Genomic DNA, 18720 nt, shown 5'->3' on the forward strand with positions numbered 1-18720 from the left:
TTGCTTTATTTAATTACAGTATCATTCACTTTGCAATGAGTCCAATCCCTGTGCTACAGCTAGGAAACATGGGGATAAAAGATCTCTGCCTTCAGAATAACCGTTTCTAAAGGATGTTGCCATGTGAATCCCTAAGGTCAGTGGTCAAATTATGGGGGGAGGGCAAGGAGATTCTTTTCCCATATACAGTATTGTCTGATGATTCCCTTAAGGAGCTCGCTCTACCAAGCAGCAGAATGAGCTGAGTCTTGTCAGGCAGCAAATTTAGGAGAGCAGCAAATTTGGACCCATCCTTCCTCTTGCTCACCTATGTTGCAGCCAGCTGTACTGCAGAACCACCACCAGTACCACTCTAGCCAGCCCAGCTCTATGGGATATATTCCTTCTCTTGCTTTCTTCAGCGAAGAACAGAGACAGCACAGCAGGAACAGCCATGTAAACAAGTCAGATGAGCAGATGGAGAGGACTGGGGTATGTATTGAGCATGCCTACCTGAAGCATCAAAATGTCTTGGGTTGGTCTTGTCCTTTTAGGTTCTGCTTTCAGGAGGACATGGTAGTGGTTGGAGGTCAAGGGGAGCTTGTGGACAGCCTACTCTTTCCTCTATAATTCAAGCGCTGCACAAGATCTTCATATTTTTACAACAGTTTAGATTTCATTTTGTTCACAGAATATATCTTAATAGTGTCTCCAATGCCGCAGAAATCCTTCTCCAAGCGTTCTTCCCAAGCACCCTCTCCTCCAAATCTAATCTGTGGAAACTACAGGACCTCTCAGCGGAGGAGGCTTTTGGAGAAGCTAGGGGGTAGGGACAGTGAAGTAAGAAGTCCTTACATAGCAGTCTTTGTGGCTGCTATTGCTTTGCCAGTCCACAACAACAACATCAATAAATATATATATTGCCTTTCAACAACAGCAACAAAAGTTCACAAAGCAGTAGCACAATAAATAAATAAATGGCTTCCTGCCCCAAAAGGGCTCATATTACAGTAGTCACAGGGGAATGTCTCTTCTGCCTTTGAATTCTTCTGTCCACACAAAATTACATCCATGAGTTTCAACCCATGTGGGAGTTGCAACCATACAACTCCAATCTGGGGGTTTATCTGTAGAAAAAGCAGTGCTAGTCCCTCATCTGGCACGATCAATCATCCTTTGGCTAGCTTTCTGAGTTTACATATATCCTATGTGATTACTTGAGTGTGTGTGTGTGCTCAGATGATTTATGGGGAACAGACATGTTCATTATCATATGTTTCACCCCCAGTTCTCAGCAACACAATCTACAGTACAATATATCAAAGATATAAATATCACACTCCAGAAACAGCCTAGATTATTGATGATTTGGACTTCATCAGTCTGATAAAAATACCACCTGTAGTACAAAGCACAACTAAGCAAAATAAATTCACCCTGGAATCCTGAATTGTTAGATCTAGATAAATTTCAGCTATTTAATAGAAACAAATCATTATTGTGTGGTATAATAAATAAGTTGACATGAAACCAGTCGCACCACCACAACCACTGAGAAATCTTTCTCAGTTTTCTGTTAACTGAAACTGGAATTAAGTTAAACAATTTAGAATTTATCTTTCACAATTTCTGCTACTTATAGTAATTTTGGGAAGCCTTGCCTGAACAAGACAAGCAATGGCAAGCAACTGAACAGATACCACAGTTCTGAATTTGGTAGTGTTCCTCAGATTGAAAGTTTTTATATGACATGATTTTAGCCATTTAATTCAGTGCAAAATATTAAACAGTTAGTACAAAAACAAAGACAGATGGTGATTAGTTCTGCCACTGTGGAAGTCAATAGATAAATTCATAGCGATATCAATGGGACCTTAATTTCACCTGTTGACAGGACATCACCAATGTGACTTCAAATGAAAAGGATTGACTAGACTGCTGGCTGTTTTAAAGGTTAGTGTAAAAACTCACAGTAGGAAAAAAAAATAGCCTTGTTGAAACAAATGGCCTTTTTCAATGTCCCCAACGGCCATTTATTTTTTAAAAAGCAGACAGTAAATGTCTAATTCAGCAACAACCATGAATCATCAGCCAGACACAAGCTGGGCAGAATGTGTTCTAATGATTCACAATTGCCAACAGAAACAAAATTAATCAAAAGGGAAATTCCATGGATACAGGCAGATCCAATTGCTACGTATCAGAGAAGAAGACTGATAGGAACTGTGGTGTAAGATAAGCACAGCATCTAGCATTAGGGATGGCCTTTTCCCCACTTTTCTTACTGGGGAAAAAATGATAACTGCCACCACCCAAGATCAGGGAAGGTCAGAAAGAAAAGGGAAAGTCTTTCCTTTCCTTTCCTTTCTGCCTTGGGAAAGTCCTTGGGTAGAAAATCCACCTGATTTTCAGAAGGACCCCACTTAGAACCAAACAGTAATGAGGACTGAGTGATCTCAGAAAGAGTGGCCAACCCACTCCATTTGTTAATGCCCAGACACAGTGCATCAGATGATGAACCAGAGGTAATAACCAAGAGCATTCCTGGGAATGAACTTAAAATAATTCTAGGGACTGCTGATGTTACAGGGTCATCCAGCTGGATGAGACCTGGGCATTTCACTCACCGTTTTATCTAGTGAGGTGGTCACTGCTGACCAATTGGTAGACACATGCCAATTTCAACAGGAAGGTAAGAGAGGTCTAAAAACAGAAGGAAAAAAGGGGGGCAAAAAACTAAAGCTAGGGGGAGGGAATCAGGGAAGCTATCAAGGAAAATTGTTGCAATTGACAGACAGTTCCAGTTCTTAGGTGGCAAATAAGGAGATGGTATGAAAGAGACCATGTGAAGACATACAGCCCAATCCTATCTGCACTTTCCTGGGAGTAAGCCCCATTGACTCTAATGGGACTTAGAAGTGAGTAGACATGCATTGGATTGGGCTCATAGTTGGCTTGTTCTATGCCCACTATCCTGCCTAACTATGAACTTGCACAAGAGAAGCATAAACAGACATAGCAGTCACATGAATGAACATTTGGAAATGATTGGCCAAAGTTTAATTTCAAATAGGGTTCAACAGATATTATTCATGGTTTCAAACTTGGGAAAAAATATCTAGAGTAACACTAGGTACATTTCTAAAATTAAAACCATAAAACTAGGGGGAACTGAAGTTTGGAATTAACTTGCCCTGCGACTGCTGTTTCATCAGGTTTTGACCAACCTCCAAAATAGATCATAACTGGCACAGGTAGATGAAGATCTTCTCTCAGTGGCAGAAAGGCATTCTTGGTTATGGTGTGTGTGTGTGTGTGTGTGTGTGTGTGTGTGTGTCAGACAGTCAGACACCAGGTCAGGCACTTACCTACTGCAAGGTAAGGTGGCAGAGACTGTTTGAGATCCCGGTTCGAGACACCATACCAGCACCTTAGACCTTGACATTACACTACCAAAAGGCAGAATCTCAACAAAACTGAATCCCATTTCAATCCTCAGGTAAAGACAGCATGAGGAATTTCCAGTAAATCATCAGACCAAGCCCTATCTAGCTCAGCATTCTGTTTCCAACAGAACCCAACCAGATGTCTCTAAATCCTCACCAGCTGTTCTTGAAGGTGATTCACTATAAAGCACTACATATACTGGCAACATTGCTATTTGTCACACTTGAACTTCCACTTAGAACTTATATTGTGGAGCTGTTCCTATACTTTTTTCATAGGCCATTAAATTTATCATTGCTCATTATTCAGTAAGGTAGGTGAGCAGCTTGTACTATGGCACCTTAAACAACTAAGGGCACAATCCTAACCAGGTCTACTCAGAAGTAAATCCTATCTTGTTCAATGGGGCTTAGTCTCAGAAAAGTGTGGTTAGGATTGCAGCCTTAGATCATTACATGACAATGAAATAAATTCAGGTGTACGTGGTTTCTGGAAAGGAAGAACAATGTTTTGAAGCAGGTCTGTTCAAACCATTATCAATTGATATGCCAGGATGTGCTGGCAAAGAGAGATGAGACTGAGCATACTGGAGAAATGGGGGTGAGGGGCAGTGAGGAGATGTGGCTGAAACATGTGCAGGATTCACTGGGGTGGGGGAGGAGAGAGAGAAAGAGAATGGGAGGCAACTGGTTTTGAACTCTGGAAGGTGGGGAAGAGGGAGGGGAGGGGTAGAAAGAGAGGGGTTAACTGCAATTATGATGGGGGGATGGGTGTGCAGGTGTGGGGGGGAAGAAAAGCATCACTTGCCTGCTCATGTATTCAAGAAAGAGTGCAAACAAGCCTCTGTATGTCTACTCAGAAGTAAGCCCCATTATAGTCAATGGGGCTTAATTTTAGGTAAGTGTGGATCGGATTGTGGCCCATACCCTTAAAGCCAAAGCCTAGCCAGTGGAGGCAACGCAGGGAGGGTCACTTTGCGGCATTCCTGGCAAGGGTCTCTCCAGGATCCTTCCAGCCAGCTGCTTCTGGCTCCTACCTGCTTCCACCTTCAGGCTCGCTCTCACTCCCTCCATGTTCCTGCCCGCCGGGAGCTCTTCCAGGCTCCTCTGGCTGCCTGGCTGGCTGCCCAATCAGCATGTGGGGCAGGCACCAGCAACAGCAGGAGCATCCAAGCCCCTGTGCGGCGGCCCCTTTTTCTCCTGCTGCCATGCAAGGCTCCAAGCAGCCGCTTCTCCCGCGTGCAGCTGCTGCTGCTGCCGCCGCCGCCAGCGCCTGACTCCTTGGCCCTGCGGCACACCTGAGGTAGCCTCGCGACACACTAGTATGCCGCGGCACAGCAGTTGAAAACCGCTGCTCTAGAGACTCTGAAAAGTTTGGGAACCACTGCCCTACAGAGTCATCCTCTATTTTAAACAATCCAACAATCTTCAACCTTTCCTCAGAGTAGAGTTGGCCTAGCCATGAGGAGTTGCTTTAAGTGGGGGGGGGGGGCCTGGAAAATGTAGCAAACTTATGAGGCATGACCTGTCCAGACATCTACCCATCAAGTCCCTCTTCACCACCATGCACCCAGCTACTTCAGATAGTGCTCCAATTATTTCAATGAAGGTGTCAGAAAACTCAGTGAATTCAGCTGAACACAGGTGAGCTTACTACTGAGAATGCTCTGTGGTGGGGAAGCAACATCATTTCCCTATCATCATTTCATCTTTGCAGTGCTATCAAGTTTTTCCAAGTGGTCAGAACAGTGGTTCTCATCCTTTTCAGCCCGGGACCCACTTCTGAGAATTACAATCTGTCTGGGACCCACCAGAAGTGGTCATCAACATGGAAGTGATGTCATGGCCAAAAGTGACATAATCAAACAGGAAGTGACATCACTGTGATTCCAGAGCTGGAAGTGAAGTCATCAAGCAGGAAGTGACATCACTGTTCTCACCTAGGAACTCAAACTGTAAATGACAAGAGAAAATATTCCAGCTCAAAAGCTTCTTCCAGTTCTCCCCTTGCTACCATTGCTATCAAGCAAAAAGAATAAAAATAAAACAACATCTGTAAAAGTACATCTGTAAAACCACCACCAAGAAGTAGGAAGTTTTAAACATATGCCAGAACTGCCAGCTGGCAACAGTAAAGCAAAATTACTGGTAAGACAACAGCCCATCATGCACAGATTTCCCATTCAGATATTTTGATTCCCTTTTCTGTGCATTTGCACTGCTGACAAACTACAGCAGAAAACAACCAGCTTTGGGTGTGCTTTCTTTCGCATGTCATTTTACACATGAAAGGAAATACAATGTTTGTTTTACATTTTTCCCTGACAAAAGTACAGCAGAAAATTTTTGGAATTAAATATCTATGAAGCTGCTTTCTACCTGGGGAGACTAGAGGTTAGAAAACTGGAAATTTGGCAGTAGTGGGAAGGGAAAGGAACTGGGGGAAAGAGAGAAAGAAGTGGAAGAAATACAAAGGTTCAGCCATGGTGAAAGACCATGGCAGAGCTGTAGTTCTCTGAAGATTGAACCAGAGGAACAAGCAAGGAGTGAACCCTGTGGGCTTTGAAATCACTCAACTGCCAGGACAACCACCACCATTCCCATTATCAGTAACTCACCCCATTTCACAAATTATCCTGAAGATTCCAAGTGCTTCTCTGCCACACACTCTGACGTTACTTTCAGTCAATTTCACATACAACCCCAAAGATCACTAAAATCGTGTAACTGGAAGGTACGTAAGAGGTCATCTAGTCCAACCCCCGTCTGTAGCTTCTCAGACATATGCTCAGTGCTTACTTTCAGCCCATTTGACATACAACCCTGAAGATCACCAAAATCATGGAATGACCAAAAACAGGAGTCTCCAAACCCCGGCCCAGGGGCCAGATGCAAGCCTCCATCCGGCCCATGGGAGGGCTCCGCACCACAGCGGGGTCAGCTTCGCAGAGGTAGGGAGAGGGCTGGGCTGGGGGGCTGCGAGGACCAACACCAGCAGCAGCAGGCAAGGGGCACCCTGGCACACCTGGTGATGGAGCAGGGACCAACCGGGTGCCCCTTCAGGCTCCTTCACTTGCCTGTGTCAGGGAGATGTGTGAATGCTGCTGCCGCCCATAGAGCCCTTGGGAGGCAGCAGTGGCAGTGCCTACACCTCCCCTGGTACATCCTCAGCCAGGCAAGAGGGAGTGTGGAGAGGAGCTGAGGTGGAGCCCTTCTGTGGCGGCAGAGGCTGCAGTCTCTGTTGCGTCATTAGGAAGGTATGGCCACACCAGATGATGCACATGGGGGGGGGGGGTGTGACATGCACTGGTGACTAAAATCGCCAAAATCATGGTGTTTAGGAATAATACCATCATGCTATATACCGTTGGATGTGGAATTTACAGCAGAATGCAATGAACAAAACCAGAGTAAAATATCTCCATTCTATCAAAAGTTATGACCAAAAAAACTAGAAAACAAAAATGCATGGAGCCCTATGGAAAGTGAAACTGAACCATATTGTGTGTTTAGTCATGAGTAGGTGAACTTAGGAAAGGCAGGCTGAGAGGAACTCAACGACACCAGAATGGTCTCAATCCAATGAATGCAGCCCCCCTCCCCCCCAAAAAAACAGAGAAGGAAATCCCTCCCTCCGAGCTGACAAATGTATTGAGCCCTCTGGAAAGCAAAACTAAGCTACATAGTCATGTTTACTTATGAGTAAGCAAACATGCCTTGGCTTGTGGTCAGGTCAGCCAAAGGGGAATGCAAGGCCACCAGAATGGTCCCAATATGATGATCAACAAATGCTCCAGAAGGCAGACCCCCCCCCCCACTAAAAAGAATAAAAACAGAGACTTCCGCTGATAAGGTGAATTTTTATCTTTTTAAGACTTGAAAAGCCAGGTGGATTCCAATAATGATATGGTTTAAGCATAAGAACTTAAATTGAACTGGGCACTGGGTAGGGCTGAAAATCTTAGTGATTTGGGGCGGGGGGATATCGCAGGCAGGCTACAGAGAAAATTCACTTGGCGAAAAAGGGCTGGCTTCCCCTTATTTGTTTTACTTTAATTATTTATAATTATTTATTTTAATTTGCCTGATGCTTCACTTCCAACCATGACATCATTTCCAGTGGGTCCTGCAGAGACTGTCATTCTAAAAAGTGGGTCCTGGTGATAAAAGTTTGAGAACCACTACAATAAGGCAGTGGTTCTCAAACTCAGGGAGAGTTTGAGAGCGTGTAAGTTCTTGCGGGGGGCGGAGGAAGGCAGCGACATGAACCCCAGGATCGCAACGCTAAGGGAGCTGCAGGGACTGGGATGTACTCACAGGTCTCACAGGGCTCCCCACACCTCCGGGAGGCTGCTGTAGGGACTGGTGAGTACATCCCAGTCCCTGTAGTCCCCTTAGTGATGCAATCCTGGGGATCATGTTGCTACCTCCCCCTGCCCCCGCCCCTTAAGGGGGCAGAGGCAGGGCCCTCAGGCTGGGTCACTGTGACACCCCAGTTTGAAAAGCCCTGCAATAAGGTGTTGGTAAGGTGACACCCTGGGGGGGGGGGGGAGAGGTGATACCATTAGTGACCAAAATCACTAAAATCACAGTTTGTAGGAATAATACCATCATGTTATATATAAATTGATGTATACAGTAATTTCATGCAGATCGACAAACCATGCTGAAATATCTATGTTGTCAAAAGGTACAGCCAAAAAGCCAATGGGGGCAGGGCGATGGTACATCACCACGCCCACCACCCAGAGTGTTGCCCCACCCACTGCATGGGAGGAGATCCATCATGGGGATGACATACTGGCCTCCCACACTGGGTGATGTGAACCTTAGTGACACCACTGCTGCCTCCTTCCATACATTCCAGCCTGCCCTCCTAGGTCTTCTGAGAGGGCTCTTCTACAAGTGCTGCCTTTGTCCCAAGGGAGAAGGGTGGCAGCCCAGGGGCAAGCCTTCTCTGTAGCGGCACCACTACAATTCCTAGGGGAACTGAGAACTACTCCCTCTCTCATGGCTTTTCAGTAAGGGCTCAAAACATACCTGTGTTGTCTGGCATTTGGCTGCTGAGTGGATATTTGCCCTCTTTGCCTCTAATAATACTACTGTGATTTTAATTAAGTTTTTTTTACACTGTTTTTGTTACATTTTACCATGTTTTTAATGCCTTATTTGATGTTTTTACCTGTTACGAAACTTTATACTTGTTTAAAAACTTTGTTAGCCACCTTGGGCATTTGCTTTGGCATGGAAAAGGTGGGATATAAATTTCCTAACTAAATAAAAATAAATAAAATATCAGTTTGTGACAATGGGATAATGTTTACGAAAGTTCTAATCTCAACTATCAGTCATCTTTAATTACTACGTTTAAAGAACCACAACTTTGTTTCATGTCAATCCCCTGAAGTCTCATTGCAAACTTGACAGAGATGCAACAAGCATCTGAACCTAATTTGCTCAAAGAGAGTGTGGGATGAGATCTGAAATCTACTGTGAGTCCAAAAGAAAATGTTTTCACAGCTGCAGAATCTTTGAACTCAAAAGAACTCCTACCCTGTCCAACTAAGACTTTCTCCATGATATCTCTTAAGGGAAAGGGTGTGAAGGCAGAGTCTATTGGAATAGTAAACATGGGGGGACAAACTGGAAGTCAATATAAAGTTTCCAAGCAAACTTCCAGGGCAAGAGATGATTCACTGATGGGATACATTCCAAAAAGTTCAGGTAAATGCGTTCATATTGCCATTACATTGGCCTATATAACTTTCAGCTGCAGCTCATTAAATTTATGATTACACTGAAAGGAAGCTTGTAAATTCTTTCAACATCATTAAGTTTGCCTGTCAGAGAAGTGGGTGCTGCGCTGAATGAATATATTACAGTTTATACATGTGCGTGCATGCATGCAGGGCCAACCTTAGAAGCTTTGAGCCCCAATTTTTTGCATGGCCCCAGGTTCACAGCCAATTTCAAAATATAAATAACATAAACAAACACTCCTGACTTTTTGAAGAATTCAGAAGAAAATTAAAATTGTCCCTGTTCTCTATGACACCTGCAATGTGTTGTGTGTTTTTGACAAAACTAGATTACTCTAGTGTGGGTGTCCCTTAGGCACAGGGCATTCGGTCCAATTGGCTTAAAGCATTTGGTCCAGTTGGTTTAAAGTCAACCCTGCCTGCATGCATGCATGCATGTACACAGGCCTCCACAGATTACCTTACTCACTCAAAAGTTGAGGACCCTGTCAGTATGACACGATAAATGCTTTCTTTTCTCCTGACTCTGGAAAGTTATTGTGCTGCTTTGGGGAGACAATGGTGCTCTGCACATCAATGTTCAGCATGACATGAACTATCTTACCCTCTTCCAAGTTCTTGTGAACTGATGCATATGTATACATGCTATTCATATACACTACAGTTTAGTAGAACTTCATGAATATCGTGTTACTAGTATGTAATTCAAAATCCATTCTCAGAAAGGAAGCTTTAGTGTTTCAGGGTCTCCCTTCTCTAATGTTCTGGATGGCTGTTTATCATGGTCCTCTTCTAGAGTTCTATAACAGACTGCAAAGGCGGCAACAGGCGTGCTTGGCACCATAATAAGTTTAGGGTTCCCTTTTATCCACGGTTTCAGTATCTGTGGGCCTCTGGAAATGTACCCCTTGTAGATACAGGGGGACACCTGTACATAAATATATGCAAAATAGATAGGTTGTGTGTGTGGGAATATACAACTCTGGATTGCATTTGCATATGAAAATAGGGGACTGAGGAGAGTTTTACTATCTTTTTCTACTGAGAGATAGTTTGGAGAAAATGACTTAAAAGTAGAGGTGTTTGAAAATGGTGTTATTTACCTTACTCAGAAGTAAGCCCAGTGTGTTCAGTAAGAATTAGGGTCCAGTCCTATCCAGCACCAGTGCAGCCCCAATGCAGCCCTAGGGTACGGGAACAAATGTTCCCATACCTTGAGGAGGCCTCTGTGTTTGCCTCCCCACCACAGGATGCAGTGCATGCCCCATTGGCACAGTTGCACCGGCACTGGAAAATTGGATAGGATTGGGCCCTTAAGCTGTAATCCTATCTTACACACTAGAAACAAACAGGACAGTAAAGAATTTTGTGAATTTTGTGAATGAGAAAGGGGCATGTTAGCAAGCCCCTTTCTCCCCTCATTTTTAGCCCATTCTTTCATATTTTGGGGCACTCCTAAGTCCTCCCCTCCAGAGCCTTTTGGGATGCCAAAGCTTTTCTCCTGGTATTCTGGATGTAGCCTCCATTACCCTGTGATGCTCCTCCAAGGTTATTTGCATGCTATGCCATTTGCAAACAGTCACGTGTGGCTGGTTATGGATTGCTCTCTCTTTTTATGTCTGCGCTTTCTCAGAGAAAATAGTTTCTAGCCATTCCTCCCCACGTTGTATAATTTGTTTTTGCGTTGTGTTTTTAATAAACCGATTATAATTTGACCCCTAGTCCCTGATCACTGGTATTTCACTGGGTTGCCACCTATATTCTAAGGCAGGGGTGCCCAAACCCCTGCCCTGGGGCCACTTGTGGCCCTCAAAGCCTTTCAATGTGGCCCTCAGAGAGCCCCCAGTCTCCAATGAGCCTCTGGCCCTCCGGAGATTTGTTAAAGCCCACACTGGCCCGACGCAACTGCTCTCAGCGTGAGGGCAACTGTTTGACCTCTTGCGTGAGCTGTGGAATAAGGGCTCCCTCCACCGCTTGCTGTTTCATGTCTGTAATGCAGTAGCGGCAGCAAAGGAAAGACCAGCCTTGCTTTGTGCAAGGCCTTTTATAGGCCTTGAGATATTGCAAGACCTTCATTCATTCATAGAAGTTCATCTTTAATATATTCATTTATGTAAACTTATGTAAATTTATTCAAATTTTAAATGTAAATTAATTCTTTTTCCCCCGGCCCTCGACACAGTGTCAGAGAGATGATGTGGCCCTCCTGCCAAAAACTTTGGACAGCCCTGTTCTAAGGGGTCTGCGGTAGTGCACAGAACTCTTCTTTTGGGATGCAGCATCATGACTGTGTCACAACTATTTCCCCAAACTCTCAATGATTAAGTCACTTGTCATTGCTGAACTTCTGGGCTGCCAAGCTCTGTGCCAGACTTACAGGGGACACTGGTTGTCACATCTGTTCACTTGTGGGCACCACTATGATTGGGTTTTAAACAAGAAGCTTTTGTGCTGTCCTGGGAAGGGAGGTTTTGTGTGTGTGTGTGTGTCCCAAGGTCCCCCTGCTTGGGTTCCTTTGCCTGAGATGTTGACAATGGACAGCTACACTTTCCTTCCCATTTAGTCACTGACCCAGTAAATCAATGCAGCAGAAAGCAGGAAGGGCTGTGCAATGCGCTGACCACTGTGTGCTACTCCTCACAGTCAGTCTCAGACTTTCCTAACACAGTGTGAATGAATGTGCGTCATATATGTGTGCATGTTGCAATTTGTGTTAGAAGGGTGGGAAAAGGGCTGAGCCTTTAGTACACCACGAAGATTATTTAAGGGTTTTAAAAAGTTTTCATTAAAGGCTTTGTAGCTACCAGCTTCATTACATTCAGCCTAGATATAAAGAGGGAAGAAAAATTATTATGTGAAGAACAGAATGATGTCATAATGACTGATACTGTTACACACTGCGGAGTTGTCTATGGGTTAGTACTATTAACTAGTAGCTGCTATGAGTGCCATCTACTGGAATGCCACTGCCCTTCCTAAAAACTTTTCATGTCTAAGTTACTGTGGCTGCCTATCATCACAAGTACATCAGTGTCTCTAGCCTTAAACACCTACTTGTCAGATTTTTCAGCTTCCTTTTCTAATGCCCTCTAGCAAATGTGTCACTTCCCACCATTTTTCTCATCCAGGCTCTTTATCACAGCACTTCTAGCTAGTGAATTTTATAAAATTTAGATTAATTTTTAAATTATGTTACTGCACTATTATAACTTCATTATGCCATGACAGCTTAGATTGACACTGGCATAAGAGAAGTAGGGTGCAATCCTAACCAACTTTCCCGCATTGACCTAGCCTCAATGCAGTAAGGCTAGGTCTTACAAACATGCCCTTACCTTGAGGAGGACCCCTTGACTTCCTCCCCACTGCAAGATGCAGTACATGCCACACTGGCACAGTTATGTCAGTGCTGGAAAGTTGGTTAGGATTGTGCTCTTAGTGACAGTTCTACAATCATCCAGCTTACAAAGTTAAGTATATGATTGCAGTGTAAAAAAATTAAAGTTACAACTTTTACAACAGTCTTTGGAGTTGCTTATTTCAACTTTTTCATGGAAAGTTAAAGCAACCTTGGGTACAGGATGGAGTAAATGCAAACCACATTAATTCTTAGCAGTGGTCTATCCACAAACATTTGGATTTTAAATACAAAATATAAGAAAATACTGACCACAGTCCTAATTTGGTAGCCAGATCTGTGCTATTCCAAGAAATGGAAGCGTAGTACAGCTTGATAATACAATAGCAATTTTTTTTTAAATAAAGATGTTCAATATATGTGTGAATATTTAAAAAAATGTATAGTTTCTACTAAGTACTAAAGTAGGAGTTTATTTACAGTTTTGCTTTCATGTTGTTTTAGGATACTTTGTCCATTGCACACGTATGAATGACATAAAGAGCAAGAATAAAAAAAGACAAGGAAATGATGGGATTAAACCTATGAGCTCAACTATTCACCATGGCTGCAATCCTAACCACACTTTCCTGAGAGTAAGCCCCACTGAACAAAACAAGACCTACTTCTGAGTAGACCTGGGTGGGATTGTGTCCTATGTCCCATTTGTGACTGGATCTTTTACTGGGGCTTGGTAAAGTTTAATAGCAGCTTTAGGGTGAGTGATTGAAATTGACCAGGATATTGCATTTGGGGGAGCTGGGTTGATTAACCTTCTCCCTCCTGAAAGCTATTTGTCCTGCAGGGCAAAACATACCCATGTCAATACTGTATTTATATGCTTTACCTAAAGGGAAAATAAGCAGCCTCATGGGGGTGATATTAACTAGGAATGTGGCACAGTGAAAAGAGTTGCCCACTCTTTCAACATCACACTTCTGCCCAAATGCACCCCCTCTTATATTGCTCTTTAAAACAACAATAGCAACACAGAAGAGGAGCACAGGACTCAGTTATGGATGTCCGTATGCCATGTGTAGTTTGACCCTGATAATGAAACTGTTGGGAGGATTAGAATCTGTATTTCAAAAATTGCTAACATAAGCAGGTACCATAACTACCAAAGAAAAACAAATTGAGAGCAGGTGCATACATTAAATATTGCTGAGGCTGAAATGAGTAAAATCAGTAAAGGTGGAAAAGTAATTTTTTCCTCTCTTCTAGATGCTACTCAATGACAGGGCAGTAGGTGGCTCTGTAGCATTACTTCTTAGCATTACTATTTTAAGCAGGAAGCCTACCAACAAAATATTTTAGCTGTGTTACTGTATTAATTTACAGAAATATTTTTCAAGAGATTCTGAAGCACGATACAGTGTCCAAGATAAATATACACTGATTTGTTCCAACATTAAGTACAAAGAAGTCGGATGTGTGATTTTGTTAAAAATATATTGCTTTAGATTACACAGACACATACACTGCCTTTTCTAGGTTATGTATTACATAAGCCCTGACATTATTTTTGTATCAGCTAAAATTTCAGGAGGTTTAACTCTAGAGATACTAAATCTGCCTCTTAAACTGGGATTCCTGTTTACAGTGAAAATCAAGAGCTTGAACATAGTTATTTAAGGCTAACTAGTAGAAAGTACAGAGCTCTCGTATTTTTTTCAAAGGACTCTGCTGGACAAGTGAAAGTTTTGATGGGTCTCACAATCAAATACCTACACATATACCTCCAAGTCACATCAGTACAAATGCTACCAAGTCCCACCCATTTTGGTCACCAAAGATTTATCACCTAGGTTATGAGAGTCTCCTGACCTAAAGTACAAATACAACAAATTTCCAAACCAGGGCCTTAGACACAAACTACATATTACATTAACCATGTGATGCGGTAGTAATTCTTGGAATTACTGGCACTTCTGCCAAGGTGTACCTTACACAATATGTTTGTGGTACACTAAAAACTGCATGGACCATTGGATATGAAATTCAGAGCGCAATCCTAATGCCTTAAGTCACTGCTTTCCATCACTGACATAAGGGCAATGCAGCTCTGACGTAAGGGAACAAACATTCCCTTACTTTGAGGAGGCCTCCGTGAGTGACACCCAACTGCAGGATGCAGCACATGTCCCATTGGCACAGGGTTAGGATTGCACCCTCAGAGTGTTCTGTTTCTCAGCTAGTTCTGTGTGTTCTGTTTTCCAACTGTCATCTTGAAAACCCTGGGATTTCTGGAAAACATCAGGTATTCCTCAGTGAGGAAAAAGTGGTGGGCAACCTTATCTGAAAACAGCTTGCCCATTATGACTCATCTTTCCTTGCATTACATAACCACAGGACAGCATTTGGTGTGCACTCCAGAATGCATTCTCCATTCATGTAGGCCATGATGAATCCCAGCAGTGGCTCTTTTTAATCCCATGATTTTATGCTTTTCCCTGTTTAAATGATGTATTCTGGATTAAAAAGAAAAGTGCAGTTTCTTTTATATTAACAAGGTGAGTGTTATGTGAATTTACTAGCTGTGACAGCATGTCATCATCTTTTAATGCTGTCATGTCAGACACTTGACAGTTTCTCTATGCATAAGCTCTTCAACCTCTCCAGACTGAGAGCAAAGTCCAAAGTCCAGCTGAAATGTCTGTGTGACTTCCTCTTTGCCGACAATGCAGCTGTCACTACCCACTCTGCCAAAGATCTCCAGCAGCTCATGGATCGTTTTAGCAAGGCCTGCCATGATTTTGGACTGATAATCAGCCTGAAGAAAACACAGGTCATGGTTCAGGATGTGGACTCACCTCCCTGCATTACAATCTCTGCGCATGAACTGGAGGTTGTCCATGACTTTGTGTACCTTGGCTCAACAATCTCCAACACTCTTTCTCTCGATACCGAGCTAAACAAACGTATCGGTAAAGCAGCTACCACGTTTTCCAGACTCACAGTCTGGTCCAACAAGAAGCTGATGGAACATACCAAGATCCAGGTCTACAGAGCTTGCGTCCTGAGTACACTTCTGTACTGCAGCGAGTCGTGGACTCTTCGCTCACAACAGGAGAGGAAACTGAACGCTTTCCACATGCACTGCCTCCGGCACATTCTCGGCATCACCAGGCAGGACAAAATTCCAAACAACACAGTCCTGGAACGAGCTGGAATCCCTAGCATGTATTCACTGCTGAAACAGAGACGCTTGCGTTGGCTCGGTCATGTCGTGAGAATGGATGATGGGCGAATCCCAAAGGATTTCCTCTATGGAGAACTCGTGCAAGGAAAGCGCCCTACAGGTAGACCACAGCTGCAATACAAGGACATCTGCAAGAGGGATCTGAAGGCCTTAGGAGTGGACCTCAATGAGTGGGAAACCCTGGCTTCTGAGCGGCCTGCTTGGAGGCAGGCTGTGCAGCATGGCCTTTCCCAGTTTGAAGAGACACTTGGCCAACAGACTGAGGCAAAGAGGCAAAGAAGGAGGGCCCATAGCCAGGGAGACAGACCAGGGACAGACTGCACTTGCTCCCAGTGTGGAAGGGATTGTCACTTCCGAATTGGCACACTAGATGCTGTTCCAGAACCACCATTCAGAGCGTGATACCATAGTCTTTTGAGACTGAAGGTTGCCAACACTGATGTTAGTTTCAGCCAACCAACACAAAACGCAACAGGTTGGGGAATTCTGAACACTAACAAATCAAGTTTTTGAACTGGATCCAACTTGATGATGACTATCATGACTATTAGTGGTTTCATTACATTTTTCAAATTTTTGGTGCAAATTTGATTACCTTTTGCATTGCTCACTTTAATAGACTAGAAGTCATTGTTGCCTTTCTGAGGAATATTGACTTCAAAGGCTTCTGGAAGTGAGCAAAGACATATGTAAGCACTGGATAGATTTGGTTGTCTATTACACATTAGTCATGAGCCTTCACTTATATCCACACCTCATGGCTTTTCCAGTAGTTCGTATTGGTTAATGATATGATAGAAAAGTCCTTCTTTGGTCAATTTTTTGTTGATATAAGCCTTCCCAAAAACCAAACTGCCCCCATGAAGGCAAGTTGATAGGAACAGGTATGCAATTTAGTAAGCCACAGGAAACGTTTTTCCCAGTAATTATTCCAGTGTCTTTTGGTATAGAAACCTGGTACTTATTGAATTCATACTTCTGCTTAGTGTCACATTCCTCGCCAAATGTTTATACCATGACTCCTGCAAGAACACACAGAAGTTATAAAACTTTATTTTACCTTTTAACTTACATTCCTACTTTTGCCCATATGCTTTAATAATTTTCTTGTTTCTTAGTTATCAGTGAAAATACTTGTCCACATTCAAAAGTTCTAAGTTGTAGTGTTATGGATATATAAGTTGTAAAGTATGGGTAAAGCTAAGAGGGGTTTGGGTAAAGAGAGAATTTTAAGGGTCCAGTAACCAGAAAGAGAAATTGCTCCAAGAACCTGCTTCTGGGCAACTTCTCCATTAAGAGAAAAGTCAAGAGTGATTGAAACATAACAGGCTATTATGATCCCCACAGGTGAGTTGGTTGGAGGTAGCAAACAGGTGGTGGCTGGACCTGCTCAGTGTCTCCAGCCTGCCACCTACCATGAGTCTGGCTTCTTCCTCTTCTTGCTTCCCAGTGGAGAATGGAGAGAACTTACCTCCTTCCTCTGAGTCCAGCACTGCACCACATCCTCTAATAGCCGGTGGACTGAATGCTGGAAGCTAGATTAAGTGTTGGCAGCAGTGGACAGAGCAGAGAGGTAACGGCAGCTCATGGGACAGGACTGTCTTACTTCCCATCTCAGAGTCTGGTGCTACTGCCTCTGCTGTTTTCTCTAGTAGCTGACAGAATGCTGAGAGCCCAGCATTCCCTCTACTGGCCAGTAAATAATAATGATGAAAACAGCTGTCCTAGACTCAGAGGAGGGAGGTAAGTAAAATGGGTGGGCAGGGGCAGTTTGTCTCTTCCTGTCGCCTCTTTCTCTAGTGGCTGGTTGGGAGAACGAGGAGCTTTAGAGGAAACAGCGGCGGTGCAGGCAGCTATGCTGGCAGAGACTGGGCAGTAAAATTGGGGGTGGGACTCAGGCAGCAGTTCAGCACCAACTGGCTTTGCCATCAGGGTAGCATGTCCTATGTTTAATGATGTTTTAGAATTCCTTATATTAAGAAAATCACTAAACCAAATAAAATCAGGATATTGTACAGAATAGTCGATCTTTAATAGTTTCTTCATTTTTGAACTATTGGGCAAGGCGTCCTGTTTGCCTCTTTTGCGACCTAGAGGGCACTGAGCCTTGTTGAAAAATACTAAATCCTGAGATTTCAAGTTCTGTAGTTATTTCAGGTTTGGGATTTCAGAACTTCTACAAGGAGATTTACATTAACCACTCAATGGTGTAGAATTCAAGGCTTACTTTTACTCACATGTAATGGGGCCATGGTACCTCTGCACCATTTTCTGCTGAAAAGTGCACTCCCAGAGCAGCTATTTAAGCTTTGAAATGTCACTGTAGCAATTACCTTCTACAGGTAGCAAGATTCTGTGGCTCCACACAACAGCTACCCATAAATAATGGTAAGTATTATATGATTGATGGAACATCTATGGAGAGATCACACAACTAAACTGCCACATACTGCAATATGCTTTTCAAATAATCTTCTCCCAAGCATTGTCAAACATTATAACATGAATGAAAATACTTCATATCAAATATGCAACTGGTTAAAGACTGTACATGAACAAGATATAATGCAAACAAGTATTCTCTCTCTCTCTCTCTCTCTCTCTCTCTCTCTCTCTCTCTCTCTCTCTCTCACACACACACACACGTCCTAGAAAATCTTTCCGAAAAACCCTTGAGGCTGGATGTTGTCCAGCACACCAATCCATCATGAGGCTAAGAGAATTACATGTTGTCTACCAGCCTGAGGGAAAGTCTGGCAAACAGCAAGATAACACAGGAAGAAACCTAATGGGCATTCCCTTTAGGAAACTCCATGACAGTTATATACAACATTATTGAAATCAACCAAAAAGACTATTTGACAAAAGCTGCAATCCTATCCACATTTTCCTAAGAGTACACCCCATTGAACAAAATAGGACTTACTTCTGAGTAGA

General features: G+C 43.3%; 1 protein-coding gene across 2 annotated transcripts in view; it reads right to left on the minus strand.

Moving 5' to 3' along the window:
- The window catches only part of PDE4B (phosphodiesterase 4B), a 284503-nt gene that overhangs the window by 73725 nt on the left and 192058 nt on the right, over positions 1–18720 (minus strand). The window lies entirely within an intron of this gene.

The sequence above is a fragment of the Tiliqua scincoides genome, chromosome 4, assembly GCF_035046505.1.
Source record: "Tiliqua scincoides isolate rTilSci1 chromosome 4, rTilSci1.hap2, whole genome shotgun sequence".
Taxonomy (NCBI): Eukaryota; Metazoa; Chordata; class Lepidosauria; order Squamata; family Scincidae; genus Tiliqua; species Tiliqua scincoides.